At 56.6% G+C, this 17,817-nt stretch overlaps 1 long non-coding RNA gene across 1 annotated transcript; it reads right to left on the minus strand.

Annotated features, from left to right (window-relative positions):
- Positions 1–273: 273 nt before the first annotated feature.
- Positions 274–1,067, minus strand: LOC123124308 (uncharacterized). The gene is made up of 2 exons (XR_006461040.1): positions 987–1,067; positions 274–628 (listed from the first exon to the last, which is right to left on the minus strand). It is a non-coding gene; the product is annotated as an uncharacterized lncRNA (long non-coding RNA).
- Between the last annotated feature and the right edge of the window lie 16,750 nt (positions 1,068–17,817).

Raw genomic sequence — 17,817 nt, forward strand, 5'->3', positions numbered from 1 at the left:
GTGGAACACAGCCGCCAGGTTGAATGCTTAATGTGGAACACAACTTACAGTAAGCAGGTAAACGTACGGTACGTACACTATATGCTATACGAGTAGTGGTATATTGCTATGTCAAATATTATCCAGGAGGAGCAACAAAGACACTAAATAGAATGTAAACATGATATTTCTACTAATTAGGGTGTGTCAAAAGAAAAAACCTTAGTAAAAATGGTTAGGATGCTCATGCTGGACTAAAACCATGGAATAAAAAAGGCAGAGGTAACAGTTTTATTTGGCGGTAACAGAGTTTTTTAGCAATGCATAGAACACCATAACTTTAAATTAAACACCGCCTACTTACATACAAGGGGAATCTTGAGTAATCCTACTCATATTGAACAGATAATAAGTTTCTTTTTTTAGAGCACATGTTTCTAACCAACATATTTGAACAGTATATGAGCAGTAAAAGTAAGAGTGAGCAAACTCACCTCATGAGTAGAAGCTGTCTATCTGATTCTGAAGCAATATAGTCATCATTGTCTTGGGAAGAATAGTAGTTAGTTCTGCTTGTACCATTGTCCTGATGTCTTGCCATTGCAGGATTGCTCTTCCCCTTTTCAACAGCCCTTTTTACAGTACCAATCTGGTGGTTGTCCAAAGATACGAATCCAAAATAAATAGACTTCACTTTGCCAATCGTAAAGATAAAAGCACACTAACATAAATGTCATTCCCATCTGTCTCCTCTTTACATGCTAAAGGATGTCATCATATTCAGCTGTAATAGTGCCATCCATGCATGCTCAAGAGTACCCCATTTTTGTTCTAAAAAGGGAGAGAGTACATGTGCCTCATTGGTAATCCTATGATATAGCTAGAAGAAAAACAATGAAGGAAATCTGTAGTATAACTTGTTCAGGAACAATCCTCAAGCCAGTCCAGTTATTAAAATAAAGGCAGAGGAAGTATGTAAATGAATGATGGAACACATAAAGAAATACCTGATTACGAGCAGAGCCAGTCCAGTTCCGTCGTCTGGAGAATTCAACTTCATCTAGTCCATAATACGCTGGATCCCTTGATGCAACTGAAATTGACAGAAATGATGGAACACACAAAAAGCAACTATGGAACAAAACAACACAGCCAGGGTAGTCAGGTTAGCTTCAAAAATGTTACGGCACTTATGCTGGCAGTCACAGGAGCTGACGGAGTAGTCCAAACAACAGTGGCAAAAAAATTAGGTATAAAAAGAGTAGCAAATAAAAAAAGAGTAGCAAATATAGCTAGGGAAATTTTGTTTAGGTATAAAACAGTAGCAAATAAAAAAAGCAATAGCAAATTAAAAAAACAGTAGCAAAAAATTAGGTATAAAAACAGTAGCAAATATAGCTAGGGCAATTTTGTTTAGGTATAAAAAACAGTAGCTACAATTTGTAAAAAGCATGAGCAACTGATCTGATTCATCTCATCCTCTCTCGATCTGCAGGATACAAGTGGAACATTGTAGGGGCGTAGGTGCTTGCTACTCAGGCACGGCGGCAGAGCCAAGCACACCCTCCTCTCCCAAGGTACCAACCCCTCTTCCTCTCCCCCTGTATATACTGCTGTCCAGTAAATTTTTTGCTCAATTTGCTGCTGTCCAGTACATCTTCTTAAAATTGCTGCTGACCAGTACATCTTTGCAATATATGGTGATGTGTACCATTCTTGATAGGATGTATCAATTGTAGTAGATGGTCAAGAAGATGTATCAATTCTTCACATGCCAATGTATTTTTCATGTTGTGATGGAGGCCTTTTTTGCCTTGTCCACCCGAGAGGCCCTTGAGTTTGCCGGAATGTCGATTAACTTCCGTTCCGGCAAATTCGGGTACTCCATATGTCCTATTTCCAGCAAAGGTCATGCTGAAATTTTCCGTGAATTTTAGCATGACTATGCTAAAAATAGGACATATGGGGTACTTGTGACTAATGCATGGGCCGGGGTATCTTAGTAGTTAATTAAGTAGGATCAAGTGCCCCGACGTACTTGTGACTAATGCATGGCTTTTAGGGTGCCTCGGTGTTCCTTGACAATAACCAACTTTTTGACCAAACTTTGTTCCTATTTAGAGAGAAACATGGCCAACAACGATGAGGCCGGGGGTTCGGGCGTCGACAAGCCATTCTGGAAGCTGTCCCAGGAGATGGAGGAACAACCTCACTTGTATGAGGACGCCGCCTTCCCCACCGATCCTGAGACCACTGATGGTACCGCCGAGGATGACCCCACTGATGACACCACTGATGGTGCTGCCGAGGATGCCACCACTGATGGTGCCGCCGAGGATGCCACCACTGATGATGGCGGCGCACGCACAGATGGCAGCCAACCGAAGAGGCAACGGAAGGACCGGCGCCCGACCGTGCTCCACACCCTCAAGGAGGAAGTTACTGAAGTGGACTCCGACGGGAATCCAACGGCGCCCGAACGAATAGTTAAGGGGTACTCGCTTCAGCTCGGGTGCATTCTCCGGAGCACCGTCTCGATCAACACCGAGAACCTGAGGCATCCTGACCGAGGGAATTTGCGCAACCTCCTCTTCACGAAGCTGCACGAACGATACAAGTTCCCCGCTGAATTTGAAAACACAAGCCTCAAAGGGAATAAAGTGAACAATGCTGCCCTCACGAAGATGAGCAAGGCCCTGTCTACTTGGAAAAGCAATGTGAAGAGAATGATCGAGAAAGGTGAGAGTTATGAGAAGATCAAGGAGAAAAATCCTTCGATCACCGAAGATGACTACAACGACTTCAAGATCAATTGCTCGAGCACCACAAACTCCGAATCAAGTAAGTGGGGGAAAGAAATGCGGGAGCTGAACTTAGGGGAACACACACTCGGTCCCGGCGGTTACAGAGTGGCGGAGCCTATATGGGACAAGGAGGAGGCGGACCGTGCCGAGCAAGGCCTACCGCTCCTCTTCGATAAATACGGTGACAAGCAGACCAGGAACTTTGTCAGGGCCCGGTACGAGAAGGACCCGAAAACAAAGGAGCTTACCACGGATCCGAAGACCAGGGCGCTTGAGCTTGTTCTGGTAAGGAATACACCCCCGCGTAATTAGCTCCATATGGTTGCATTCTAATTAATGAAGCCAAATTTCTAAATGGTTCACATTCCTTCCGCAGGCGACTGAAAGCAATAGCGCGGGGTCGACTAAGAGCAACCCTTGGGACACCACTCTAAATAGGGCGTTGAATGTAATGAAGAACAAGGATAAGCTCAGTAAGCCGACGTCAGCTGGTCGTGTGGCCGGCAAAGGCTTGTCGACAAAATGGTCGTCATACTATAACACTGCTGGGCGAAAGGAGAAAAAGACCAGCTCGGAAAGCCAGGCGCGCGAGGTTCAAGAACTCAGGGCACAGGTGGCGCGGATTCCGGAGATTGTCCAAGAGCAAGTGCAACAACAGCTCGGAGCGACGATCACCGCCATTGTGCCTACCTTGATCCAGGGGATTAGTGCGTGGATTGCAGGCGGCCAATAGGGGCTGCCCCCGATTCCTAGCTTCACGGCCAGCAACTCGCAGAACACGATGGCGGGGCCATTGGTGTCTCCGGCGGAGCCAGCATTGGTGTCTCCGACGCCGGCATGGGAGCTTAATGCACCCGGGTGTACGCCGGCCGGCACCTCTGCAGCAAGCGGCCCCTCCGTCAACTGCACGCCCGCCGTTGGCGGTGCCTCGACATTAGCCGAGCTCGACGCCATCATCACGGTAACTAATTAAGCCTCTCTCGGCCGAGGACTTCATCTCCTTGCCTTTGACTGGGCATCCCTAACGCCCTACATGTTTTCGCAGGGCGCCGCCGACGTTCCGTGCACTCTCCTGCACTTCGTGAACAACGAGTTGGTCGATGTCGCCAAGGGCAAAATCGTTCAACCGGGCAACCCCTTGTTCCACGGTACCCTGATGCCACCCAACTTGTTTAGGGTTCAACTGGTTCGGGTGCTGCCAGGCTGCGACGAGGTGTTACCTCCGATTCGACCCATCGGGGTCGACGATGATGATGTGATGAACCTCAGCGCCTGCCTGAGCTGGCCCCTGCTTTGGCCGAAGAGCCAGATTCGTTTGGGGGCGGGGGACACCACCCCAAAGACAACACCGCCAGTCGTGCCGGCGCCAAGTCGGCCCCATGGCAAGACCGCCGCAACAGTGCCGGACATCCCTATGCCACTGGATCCAAACATGCATATGGCACAGGATCAGAACAACGACGACGATACATTTGCCAACGTCGATCAGTACTTTGCCGATCATGGGGACGGTGGCGACTTCATGGGGCCTCGTTCTCAAGAACCCAACCCAACAAAAGACGTGTGCGATCTAGCTGGTACCGCGAAGAAGCCAAGTTGCAACAGGCGTCGTCTGCAGTTCAGCTCTCAGGAGACGCCTCCAGCTGCCGACTTCACCGAGCCTCAGATAGGCGAGGTGCGAAATATGATCAGCCCCAACACACTCAAGAAGGCGGTCTGTGAGCAGAACTCGGTCCCATTACAGGAGATCAAGAAGAAGGTACGCAAAAGAAAGACTAACAAGGGTGCGGGCCAGCCGGCACCGAGTACGATCCGTGCTCAGGACGGGCCACCTTCAACTGCGGATATCTCGAGGAGGGTGCATGTGGCGGGTGGGCCGATGCTACCGAGAAATATGCTCGATGCTGCAACCGGTGCTATGCGGAGTCTGCATGACAGTGTTCTTTCTTTGGAGAAGCGGCGTCTCCGAGAGAAGGATGTGGCATACCCGGTTTTCGCGGCCAAGGTGCCAGAGGGCAAGGGCTTTGTGGATAACTCCATCGGGGGTACGATCGTCCTGCGGTTTGATGACATCCACGCTATGTTGAACCTTCATCCGCTGCACAACACCTTCGTTCGGCTATTTTCACTGAGTATGGAGATGCGGATCATTCGCGACAAGACCCCGGACATCGTGATAGTCGACCCCTTCTACATGCGTGCCAAGATCTTGGGCAGCGCTGGGGACCGGCAAGTCGCGAGTTCTTACCTCGAAGGCGTCATTCTAGCAAACCAAGATAAGGACAACTTCCTCGTGCCTTACTTTCCCGAGTAAGATCTCCCCTCAACCGCCCCGTAACATATGAATTCTTAGATTTCGATCGTTTTTCTTTTAACATTCCGTGTTTTCTGCAGTGACACACATTGCACGCTCATCCTCCTAAGCCCCAAATATTCCATGGCCACGTATTTCGACCCGGACCGTCAGTCGAACATAGACTACACAAATGTCAAGAAGGTTCTTGATGATGTTCTCCCCGGCTACGTCAAATCTGGAGGCACCTTCACCAGGCCTATTCGTAAGTACGGCAAGCACGTGTTCTCCCACAATACGATGTTCTGCTGCGTCAAGCAGCCGCCTGGCGGTTAGAAGGGTGCCTACTACGCCATCCATCAGATGCGGGCGATCGTACGGGACCATCATCAACTACTGCTACCGAGTAGACTCAAAGATTGGGCCGCGAGCGTGTCGGCAATCCAGGACGCGGACATCAGACAAGAATTCTTTCGCATCCAGTCGGAGTTTGCGGAAATCATCCATCAAGATGTCCTTCGTACCACGGGGCAGTTCTACCTCACAAATCAACCGTCCAACAGTGACATCGACACAATCCTACAAATGCAGGCTGACAACGCCCGTTGTTTCATGACTCCCACGATAGACGGCGGCTTCATCCACGCTCCGGTCCCTTGAGTCGAGTCGAAAGCAGTGATGCTGTGTCTAGTTCTGAAACATCGATTGGCTCATGTTGTAATTAAACTTTAATGAACTTGTAGTATGTCTCTTTGGTTTCGAGAGTCCTTCAACTTAGATGTAATCGATGCTATTAATGTCTTGCTTTTCTCTTCCGATCGTTCTGTTGCATACTTATATATTGCTTATGTATTGTCTGTGAATTGGTACTAACGTTTCGTTTGGCTACTGCATAGCGATGCCGTGGTATGTCGTGTAGAAGGGTAAGGGTAAGGAGCCGCTGTTGCTCTACATAGCCGCGACCTCGCGGGCGGTCAGCACGGTGCTGGTGGTCGAGCGACCAGAGAAGGGCAAGGTCCAAGCCGTCCAGCACCCAGTCTACTACCTGACCCAGTACTTGCCGCCGCCTCCCGACTCGACGCATTGGCGCATGCACTTCGACGGGTCCAAGATGCGACTCGGCTTGGGGGCCGGCATCGTACTATCGTCCCCGAAGGGCGACCGGCTCTGCTACGCGCTCCAGATCCACTTCAACGCCTCCAACAACGTCGCCGAGTACGAAGCCCTTGTGCACGGCCTCCGGCTTGCCAAGGAACTCGGCATCCGGCGCATCCTGTGCTACGGCGACTCAGACCTGGTGGTGCAGGAGTGCTCCGGCGAATGGGACGCCCGCGACTCCAACATGGCAAGCTACCGCTTCCTCGTCCAGAAGCTGTTCGGATCCTTCGAGGGCTGCGGATTCCTCCACGTCCCACGCGCGGAGAACGAAGCAGCCGACACGCTCGCCAAGATCGCCTCATCACGACAAGCCATCCCATCCGGCGTCTCCCTCGAGCACCTGCGCAAGCCGTCCGTCAAGCCATCGCCGGACTCCGAGTCCATCGACGTTCCAGATGACCCGGCCGCATCTCAACCCGGCCCGGGGACTGCTGAACCCGGCCTGGGGACTGCTGAACCCGGCCTGGGGGCCGCTCAGCTCGACCCGGCCACCATCGTCCCGGACCCGGCCGTCGCCATCCCGACCAGGGGGCTGCTCAACCCAGCTCGGGGGCTGCCTACTCGGAAACCAACCTGGTGGTCGTCTTCGCCGTGGTTACGGCTCGATCTTGGGCCCTCCCAATATCAGAATTTCTGGAGAACGGGGTTCTCCCCATGGACGAGACCGAAGCTTGGCAAGTGCAGCGCCGGGCGTCCGCCTACAACATCATCAACAACGAGCTCGTCAAGCGCAGCTCCACCGGCGTGTTCCAGCGCTGCGTCAAGCAGGAACGGGGCATCGACATCCTCCTCGACATACATCAGGGCGAGTGCGGGCACCACGCCGCATCACGATCCTTGGTGGCCAAGGCGTTCCGCCACGGTTTCTACTGGCCCACGGCCCTCCAAGATGCCGAGTCGCTCGTCCTCAAGTGTGAGGGATGCCAGTGCTTCAGCAAACGCAGCCACCAGCCGGCGTCAGCACTCCGCACCATACCGATCGCCTGGCCCTTCGTGGTCTGGGGACTCGACATGGTGGGACCCTTCAAAACCGCTCGAGGCGGCATGACGCACTTGCTGGTGGCAGTGGACAAATTCACCAAGTGGATCAAGGCAAGACCAATCAAGAAACTAAACGGGCCAACATCCGTCTGGTTAATCAAGGACATAGCGGTGCGCTACGGCATGCCGAACAGCATCATCACCGACAACGGCACCAACTTCGCCAACGGCGCGCTTGAACAATACTGCTCCGTCTCCGGCATCCGCCTCGACCTAGCCTCTGTTGCGCATCCGCAGTCTAACGGGCAGGTCGAGCGGGCCAATGGACTCATCCTGTCCAGGGTCAAGCCGTGACTCGTCGAGCCACTCATCCGCTCACCCGGCAGCTGGCTTGACGAGTTGCCAGCCGTTCTCTGGAGTCTACTCACCACGCCGAATAGGTCGACCGGGTTCACGCCGTTCTTCCTCGTCTACGGAGCCGAAGCCGTCATACCGACCGACGTTGAGTTCGACTCGCCACGCGTCGCGATGTACACCGAAGCCGAAGACAGATAAGCCCGCGAAGATGACGTCAACCTGCTCGAAGAAGCACGCCTCCTGGCGCTCAGTCGCTCGGCCATCTACCAGCAAGGCCCGAGGCACTACCACAGCAAGAAGATCAAGCCCCTCACGTTCCGCGAGGGCGACCTCGTCCTCCGACTCGTGCAAGAGCAGGCAGGCCAGCACAAGCTGTCCCCTCCATGGGAGGGCCCATTCATCCTGAGCAGGGCCTTGCGCGATCGCAACGCCTACTACCTCGTCGACTTCCTCCGTGAGAATCGGGATATCTTCGCATGGACCCCCAAGGACATGCCGGCTATCCTGAGGAAGTACGTCGAGCACAAACTTCACATCCACAAGGATGCCAAGCCTGTCCATCAACCCCTGCGACGATTTTCCGAAGAGAAGAGAAGAACCATTGGTGAAGAGGTCGCCAAGCTTTTGGCGGTCGGCTTCATAATGGAAGTGTTTCACCCCGAGTGGCTGGCCAATCCAATCCTCGTTCTGAAGAAGAACAAGACCTGGTGCATGTGCATCGACTACACCAGCCTCAACAAGGCCTATCCCAAGGATCCGTTCGCCCTCCCACGGATTGACCAAGTCATCGAATCGACCGCCGGGTGTGAGCTCCTGTCCTTCCTGGACGCTTACTCCGGCTACCACCAGATCAAGCTGGACCCGGCCGACGCCCTGAAGACGTCCTTCATCACGCCCTTTGGGGCATATTGCTACATTTTCGGTTTTGAACTGCGCTTTGCCCGTACTAGGTCTTGAAACTTAGCTTCAACCTCTCTGTAGGAATGAAGGTTCTTGTCATGCAATTTATCGTATGATAATGAATTGAGTTTCGAAACACGGTTGTTGTAGGGAGTTATTTCTTTCTTAAAGGAAGGCTCTCTGCTCCATTGGGTGACGATTCAATGGTTCTATTCATCCTATTCCTAGGTCGATCCGTTAACTTGGGTTTTGTTTACCAGTTGGTTAGGTCAACTTGTGGCATAGCTGTATTGGACGCGATACGGGTCGACGAAGCGGAAGCGAGAATGTCGGCTTGAGTATCGAAAACATTGGTACCATGTCGTTCGGCTTGAAGAACGTCGGCGCCACCTTCCAGCGCTGCATGCAGAAATGCCTGCTGCCGCAACTCAGCCGCAATATCCACGTATACATGGACGACATCATGGTGAAGACCAAGTAGCACCTCACGCTCCTTGACGATTTGAAGGAAACATTCACCAACCTCCGCGAATAAAAGGTCAAGCTTAACCCGGAAAAATGCATCTTCGGCGTCCCGGCCGGAATGCTACTCGGCTTCCTCGTCTCGGAACGCGGCATTGAGGCGAACCCAGAGAAGATCAAGGCCATCGAGCGCATGCGCAAGCCGGCTCGGCTGCGCGATGTCCAGAAGTTCACCGGATGCTTGGCCTCGGTCAGCCGGTTTCTAAGCCGGCTAGGCGAGAGGGCACTACCCCTGTACCAGCTGATGAAGAAGACGATCCCGTTCGAATGGAATGGCAAGGCAAACGAGGCCTTCCAAGACCTCAAGCGCATGCTCTCCACCGCACCAGTCCTGGCCGCGCCGACCGACAAGGAGCCGCTGTTGCTCTACATAGCCGGGACCTCGCGGGCGGTCAGCACGGTGCTGGTGGTAGAGCGACCAGAGAAGGGCAAGGTCCAAGCCGTCCAGCACCCAGTCTACTACCTGAGCGAGGTGCTCTCCATCTCCAAGCAGAACTACCCGCACTACCAGAAGATGTGGTACAGCATGTACTTCACCGCCAAGAAGCTGAAGCAGTATTTCCAAGAGCACGTTGTCACCGTGGTCAGCACGGCTTCTATCGGAGAAATCATCGGGTGTCGGGATGCCTCTGGCCGGGTTGCCAAGTGGGCGATCCAGCTAGCCGGCCACACCATCCTCTACGAGCCCCGCACCGGGATGAAGTCTCAAGCCCTGGCCGACTTCCTCGTCGACTGGACCGAGACCCAGTACTTGCCGCCGCCTCCCGACTCGACGCATTGGCGCATGCACTTCGACGGGTCCAAGATGCGACTCGGCTTGGGGGCCGGCATCGTACCGTCGTCCCCGAAGGGCGACCGGCTCTGCTACGCGCTCCAGATCCACTATGCCGCCTCCAACAACGTCGCCGAGTACGAAGCCCTTGTGCACGGCCTCCGGCTTGCCAAGGAACTCGGCATCCGGCGCATCCTGTGCTACGGCGACTCGGACCTGGTGGTGCAGCAGTGCTCCGGCGAATGGGACGCCCGCGACTCCAGCATGGCAAGCTACCGCTTCCTTGTCCAGAAGCTGTCCGGATGCTTCGAGGGCTGCGAGTTCCTCCACGTCCCACGCGCGGAGAACGAAGCAGCCGACACGCTCGCCAAGATCGCCTCGTCACGACAAGCCATCCCATCCGGCGTCTCCCTCGAGCACCTGCGCAAGCCGTCCGTCAAGCCATCGCCGGACTCCGAGTCCATCGACGTTCCAGATGACCCGGCCGCATCTCAACCCAGCCCGGGGACTGCTGAACCCGGCCTAGGGGCCGCTCAGCTCGACCCGGTCACCATCGTCCCGGACCCGGCCGTCGCCATCCAGACCAGGGGGCTGCTCAACCCGGCTCGGGGGCTGCCTACTCGGTACCCAACCTGGTGGTCGTCTTCGCCGTGGTTACGGCTCCATCTTTGGCCCTCCCAATATCAGAATTTCTGGAGAACGGGGTTCTCCCCATGGACGAGACCGAAGCTCGGCAAGTGCAGCGCCGGGCGTCCGCCTACAACATCATCAACAACGAGCTCGTCAAGCGCAGCTCCACCGGCGTGTTCCAGCGCTGCGTCGAGCAGGAACGGGGCATCGACATCCTCCTCGACATACATCAGGGCGAGTGCGGGCACCACGCCGCATCAAGATCCTTGGTGGCCAAGGCGTTCCGCCACGGTTTCTACTGGCCCACGGCCCTCCAAGATGCCGAGTCGCTCGTCCTCAAGTGTGAGGGATGCCAGTGCTTCAGCAAACGCAGCCACCAGCCGGCGTCAGCACTCCGCACCATACCGATCGCCTGGCCCTTCGTGGTCTGGGGACTCGACATGGTGGGACCCTTCAAAACCGCTCGAGGCGGCATGACGCACTTGCTGGTGGCAGTGGACAAATTCACCAAGTGGATCGAGGCAAGACCAATCAAGAAACTAAATGGGCCAACAGCCGTCTGGTTAATCAAGGACATAGCGGTGCGCTACGGCATGCCGAACAGCATCATCACCGACAACGGCACCAACTTCGCCAAGGGCGCGCTCGAACAATACTGCTCCGTCTCCGGCATCCGCCTCGACCTGGGCTCTGTTGCGCATCCGCAGTCTAACGGGCAGGTCGAGCGGGCCAATGGACTCATCCTGTCCAGGGTCAAGCCGTGACTCGTCGAGCCACTCATCCGCTCACCCGGCAGCTGGCTTGACGAGTTGCCAGCCGTTCTCTGGAGTCTACTCACCACGCCGAATAGGTCGACCGGGTTCACGCCGTTCTTCCTCGTCTACGGAGCCGAAGCCGTCATACCGACCGACGTTGAGTTCGACTCGCCACGCGTCGCGATGTACACCGAAGCCGAAGACAGATAAGCCCGCGAAGATGACGTCAACCTGCTCGAAGAAGCACGCCTCCTGGCGCTCAGTCGCTCGGCCATCTACCAGCAAGGCCCGAGGCACTACCACAGCAAGAAGATCAAGCCCCTCACGTTCCGCGAGGGCGACCTCGTCCTCCGACTCGTGCAAGAGCAGGCAGGCCAGCACAAGCTGTCCCCTCCATGGGAGGGCCCATTCATCCTGAGCAGGGCCTTGCGCGATCGCAACGCCTACTACCTCGTCGACTTCCTCCGTGAGAATCGGGATATCTTCGCATGGACCCCCAAGGACATGCCGGCTATCCCGAGGAAGTACGTCGAGCACAAACTTCACGTCCACAAGGATGCCAAGCCTGTCCATCAACCCCTGTGACGATTTTCCGAAGAGAAGAGAAGAACCATTGGTGAAGAGGTCGCCAAGCTTTTGGCGGTCGGCTTCATAATGGAAGTGTTTCACCCCGAGTGGCTGGCCAATCCAATCCTCGTTCTGAAGAAGAACAAGACCTGGTGCATGTGCATCGACTACACCAGCCTCAACAAGGCCTATCCCAAGGATCCGTTCGCCCTCCCACGGATTGACCAAGTCATCAAATCGACCGTCGGGTGTGAGCTCCTGTCCTTCCTGGACGCTTACTCCGGCTACCGCCAGATCAAGCTGGACCCGGCCGACGCCCTGAAGACGTCCTTCATCACGCCCTTTGGGGCATATTGCTACATTTTCGGTTTTGAACTGCGCTTTGCCCGTACTAGGTCTTGAAACTTAGCTTCAACCTCTCTGTAGGAATGAAGGTTCTTGTCATGCAATTTATCGTATGATAATGAATCGAGTTTCGAAACACGGTTGTTGTAGGGAGTTATTTCTTTCTTAAAGGAAGGCTCTCTGCTCCATTGGGTGACGATTCAATGGTTCTATTCATCCTATTCCTAGGTCGATCCGTTAACTTGGGTTTTGTTTACCAGTTGGTTAGGTCAACTTGTGGCATAGCTGTATTGGACGCGATACGGGTCGACGAAGCGGAAGCGAGAATGTCGGCTTGAGTATCGAAAACATTGGTACCATGTCGTTCGGCTCGAAGAACGCCGGCGCCACCTTCCAGCGCTGCATGCAGAAATGCCTGCTGCCGCAACTCAGCCGCAATATCCACGTATACATGGACGACATCATGGTGAAGACCAAGTAGCACCTCACGCTCCTTGACGATTTGAAGGAAACATTCACCAACCTCCGCGAATAAAAGGTCAAGCTTAACCCGGAAAAATGCATCTTCGGCGTCCCGGCCGGAATGCTACTCGGCTTCCTCGTCTCGGAACGCGGCATTGAGGCGAACCCAGAGAAGATCAAGGCCATCGAGCGCATGCGCAAGCCGGCTCGGCTGCGCGATGTCCAGAAGTTCACCGGATGCTTGGCCTCGGTCAGCCGGTTTCTAAGCCGGCTAGGCGAGAGGGCACTACCCCTGTACCAGCTGATGAAGAAGACGATCCCGTTCGAATGGAATGGCAAGGCAAACGAGGCCTTCCAAGACCTCAAGCGCATGCTCTCCACCGCACCAGTCCTGGCCGCGCCGACCGACAAGGAGCCGCTGTTGCTCTACATAGCCGGGACCTCGCGGGCGGTCAGCACGGTGCTGGTGGTAGAGCGACCAGAGAAGGGCAAGGTCCAAGCCGTCCAGCACCCAGTCTACTACCTGAGCGAGGTGCTCTCCATCTCCAAGCAGAACTACCCGCACTACCAGAAGATGTGGTACAGCATGTACTTCACCGCCAAGAAGCTGAAGCAGTATTTCCAAGAGCACGTTGTCACCGTGGTCAGCACGGCTTCTATCGGAGAAATCATCGGGTGTCGGGATGCCTCTGGCCGGGTTGCCAAGTGGGCGATCCAGCTAGCCGGCCACACCATCCTCTACGAGCCCCGCACCGGGATGAAGTCTCAAGCCCTGGCCGACTTCCTCGTCGACTGGACCGAGACCCAGTACTTGCCGCCGCCTCCCGACTCGACGCATTGGCGCATGCACTTCGACGGGTCCAAGATGCGACTCGGCTTGGGGGCCGGCATCGTACCGTCGTCCCCGAAGGGCGACCGGCTCTGCTACGCGCTCCAGATCCACTATGCCACCTCCAACAACGTCGCCGAGTACGAAGCCCTTGTGCACGGCCTCCGGCTTGCCAAGGAACTCGGCATCCGGCGCATCCTGTGCTACGGCGACTCGGACCTGGTGGTGCAGCAGTGCTCCGGCGAATGGGACGCCCGCGACTCCAGCATGGCAAGCTACCGCTTCCTCGTCGAGAAGCTGTCCGGATCCTTCGAGGGCTGCGAGTTCCTCCACGTCCCACGCGCGGAGAACGAAGCAGCCGACACGCTCGCCAAGATCGCCTCGTCACGACAAGCCATCCCATCCGGCGTCTCCCTCGAGCACCTGCGCAAGCCGTCCGTCAAGCCATCGCCGGACTCCGAGTCCATCGACGTTCCAGATGACCCGGCCGCATCTCAACCCGGCCCGGGGACTGCTGAACCCGGCCTAGGGGCCGCTCAGCTCGACCCGGCCACCATCGTCCCGGACCCGGCCATCGCCATCCAGACCAGGGGGCTGCTCAACCCGGCTCGGGGGCTGCCTACTCGGTACCCAACCTGGTGGTCGTCTTCGCCGTGGTTACGGCTCCATCTTTGGCCCTCCCAATATCAGAATTTCTGGAGAACGGGGTTCTCCCCATGGACGAGACCGAAGCTCGGCAAGTGCAGCGCCGGGCGTCCGCCTACAACATCATCAACAACGAGCTCGTCAAGCGCAGCTCCACCGGCGTGTTCCTGCGCTGCGTCGAGCAGGAACGGGGCATCGACATCCTCCTCGACATACATCAGGGCGAGTGCGGGCACCACGCCGCATCAAGATCCTTGGTGGCCAAGGCGTTCTGCCATGGTTTCTACTGGCCCACGGCCCTCCAAGATGCCGAGTCGCTCGTCCTCAAGTGTGAGGGATGCCAGTGCTTCAGCAAACGCAGCCACCAGCCGGCGTCAGCACTCCGCACCATACCGATCGCCTGACCCTTCGTGGTCTGGGGACTCGACATGGTGGGACCCTTCAAAACCGCTCGAGGCGGCATGACGCACTTGCTGGTGGCAGTGGACAAATTCACCAAGTGGATCGAGGCAAGACCAATCAAGAAACTAAACGGGCCAACAGCCGTCTGGTTAATCAAGGACATAGCGGTGCGCTACGGCATGCCGAACAGCATCATCACCGACAACGGCACCAACTTCGCCAAGGGCGCGCTCGAACAATACTGCTCCGTCTCCGGCATCCGCCTCGACCTGGCCTCTGTTGCGCATCCGCAGTCTAACGGGCAGGTCGAGCGGGCCAATGGACTCATCCTGTCCAGGGTCAAGCCGTGACTCGTCGAGCCACTCATCCGCTCACCCGGCAGCTGGCTTGACGAGTTGCCAGCCATTCTCTGGAGTCTACGCACCACGCCGAATAGGTCGACCGGGTTCACGCCGTTCTTCCTCGTCTACGGAGCCGAAGCCGTCATACCGACCGACGTTGAGTTCGACTCGCCACGCGTCGCGATGTACACCGAAGCCGAAGACAGATAAGCCCGCGAAGATGACGTCGACCTGCTCAAAGAAGCACGCCTCCTGGCGCTCAGTCGCTCGGCCATGTACCAGCAAGGCCCGAGGCACTACCACAGCAAGAAGATCAAGCCCCTCACGTTCCGCGAGGGCGACCTCGTCCTCCGACTCGTGCAAGAGCAGGCAGGCCAGCACAAACTGTCCCCTCCATGGGAGGGCCCATTCATCGTGAGCAGGGCCTTGCGTGATCGCAACGCCTACTACCTCATCGACGCGCGCAAGTCAAGGAAGCGCAAGAAGGACACCGTCGGTGAAGAAACGACCCGGCCGTGGAACGTGGAACTCCTCCGTCCGTTTTACAGTTAGCCGCACGAGCGTATGTATCGTCGCCTTTTGTAAACGCATGAAACCATGGGGTCCCTGAACGAGACTCGGGGGCTGCCTTTTATCGACCAATTTATTGTGCCCCTATTTTCTTGCATCACTATACCACTGAACCCGGCCACCGGTCCGACTCGCTCGACCCGAGGGCTCGGGCGCTGGCCGGCTCGGTGATTCCTGATAAAGTTAGGATGCTGCGGTCCCCCACTTCGCCCTAAAGCCACAGATCCAGCTTTGGCTGTCGGCTGGCAAGAACAACGGGCCAAAGCTCCTTTACGCTTCATACACTATGTCAAAGGCTGCCGGGTCGATCAACCTGGCCCACCGTTCATCAAATGAACAGCCGCACGACCGGCTGCTCGCCAACCGGCTTCGCCGGATCGCCGCCAGCCGGCTCAGTGGGTGTTTCGCTCGCGCTCAACGTTTCGAGGGACCCAAGTCCTGCGGGCTCCTCTCAAAGAACCGAACTCCTTGTCATGGACCGGAGCCTCGGCCGTCTGACTCGCGTGGGGGGGAGGTTTGAGAAAGGAAAAGCGCATGAAATCGGTCCAAAAAACGAAAGGCAAAAAGCAAAAGCACCCACGACATCTACACAAGTATTTAAGAAAAGGCCCACGGCCCGAGTTCATTACACCCTAAAACCCCTAGTGGGTGGCTGGACCTACTATTTAACAGAGTTACACAAAGTGTCTCAGGCATCTCTAGCGCCGCGTCGCGACGTCGACGGCTCTCCCCTGGCGGCCTTCGGGTCCAGCGAGGTGCTGATGTCCTCCTCAGCACCCACGTCACGGTAGACGCCCGTCTCCTCCGAGCTCCCCTCCGGATCATGGAGGAGCAATCCGTAGTCATCGCCGTCCACGGCCCTGCCGTCTTCCGTTCGCTCCGGATGGAACTCGTCGTGGAAGGAAAACCCGGCGATGTAGCTGGCCCGGGAGGCGATTCGGCCGGCTTGCTCCTGCAAGAGCTGCTCCAAACCGTCCCATTGGCCCATCAACGCGTCCAGCTACAGGTCCGGATGCCAGGACAGCGTGAACCGGAGCGCCATCTCAGCACTGGCACGAGCGGCGGAGATGCGCCACTCGCCAAGCCGGCCCGGCCCCATCTCCAACCAATGCGCCAGGCGCGAGAAGCTGCTCGGTTGGACGGAGTCCGGCCATAGGGCCGCCGTCATCGCGGTGCCGGCCTCGGACAGCCGCCCCAACTGCGTCCCCAGGACCCGCAGACAGGCATCAGCGGCGGCGATGATCTCTGGGAAGCTCCAGGCCACCCGCGGATCCGTCTTGGACCCAACGACGCCGGTCGGGTCGCGCTGATGGCGGACGGCTTCCTCCGCCAGCTGCTGCGTCTCTAGGAAGGCCCCTGCCGCAAAGGAAGAAGCGAGTTAGAAGAAGAACAACAAGGAAGAAAGGTCGGACCCCGACCCGGCAAATGACAAGAAAAAGCACTTACTGGAGGACTCTTCCAGGTGCTGCACCTCAAGCAACGTACCACGCCGCTCCCGTTGGATGGCGCGGTCGCGCTCCTCGAGCGCCTTCTCCAGATCGGCCACCTTGGCAAGGGCCGCCTTCAGCTCAACGTCCTTGTCTTCGGCCGCCTTCTCGGCCGCCTCGCGGCGACCGGCCTCGTCCTGACGGGCCCCCTCAGCCGTGGCGACCTGCCCCCGCAGGCAATCCACCTCGGCCTAGAGCCGGCCCTTATCGTCGGCCAGCTGGCCACGCTGCTGGTCCGCCTCCACCAGAGCCTGCTGCGCCTCTGCCACCTTGGCGGCTTCCGCCTTAAGGAGCTCCACCTCGGCCTTGAGGCGGCTCTTGTGACCCGCCAGCTGCTCATGCAGCCGGTTGGCCTCGTCAAGAGACCACCGAGCCGCGGCCGCCTCTGCCCTCGCCTGCACCGCCTCGACGCCAAGACGGCCGGTGTCAGCATAGAGCCGGTCGTAGTGATGACCGGCCCGGAGCAGACGAGTTCGCCAGGACAGCACCTCGGCTGCGAAAAAGCAGGACTCAGCAGAAGAAAAAAGCAAGACTTAAGATTTGGCCCAACTGTTACACAGTTGGCCCGAATCTCGGGGGCTACACCCAATGGGTGCGCTAGCGCGCCCCACTAGAAAAGAGCACAAGAATACCTGCGGCGACGCGGAGCTCCTCCTCCTTGCCGGCAAGCCGCTCCATGAGCTCCCGGTGCTTGCCTAGGAGACGATTGTAGGCGGCGACCCAGAAGGCATCGAGATGCTGAAGAAAGCAGAAATCAGAACAAGGCCAACACTCTAAAGATTCGACCCAACTACTACGTAGTTGGCCCGAACCTTGGGGGCTACACCCAGTGGGTGCGCTGGCGCAACCCCACAAAGAAGAAATTACAAAGAAGACTTACCAGAACGGCGCGCTCCAGGTCGCGCGTCCGCTCCACCTCGGCCTGGGCGAAGGCCTCGAGCCATTTCGTCCGGCCTCGCAGGCGGCGACTGACGGCGTCCAGCGCCGCCTCCTCCTGGGTCCGAGGCCCAAAGACAAC

The sequence above is a fragment of the Triticum aestivum genome, chromosome 5D (genome assembly GCF_018294505.1).
Source record: "Triticum aestivum cultivar Chinese Spring chromosome 5D, IWGSC CS RefSeq v2.1, whole genome shotgun sequence".
In the NCBI taxonomy this organism is placed as follows: domain Eukaryota; kingdom Viridiplantae; phylum Streptophyta; class Magnoliopsida; order Poales; family Poaceae; genus Triticum; species Triticum aestivum.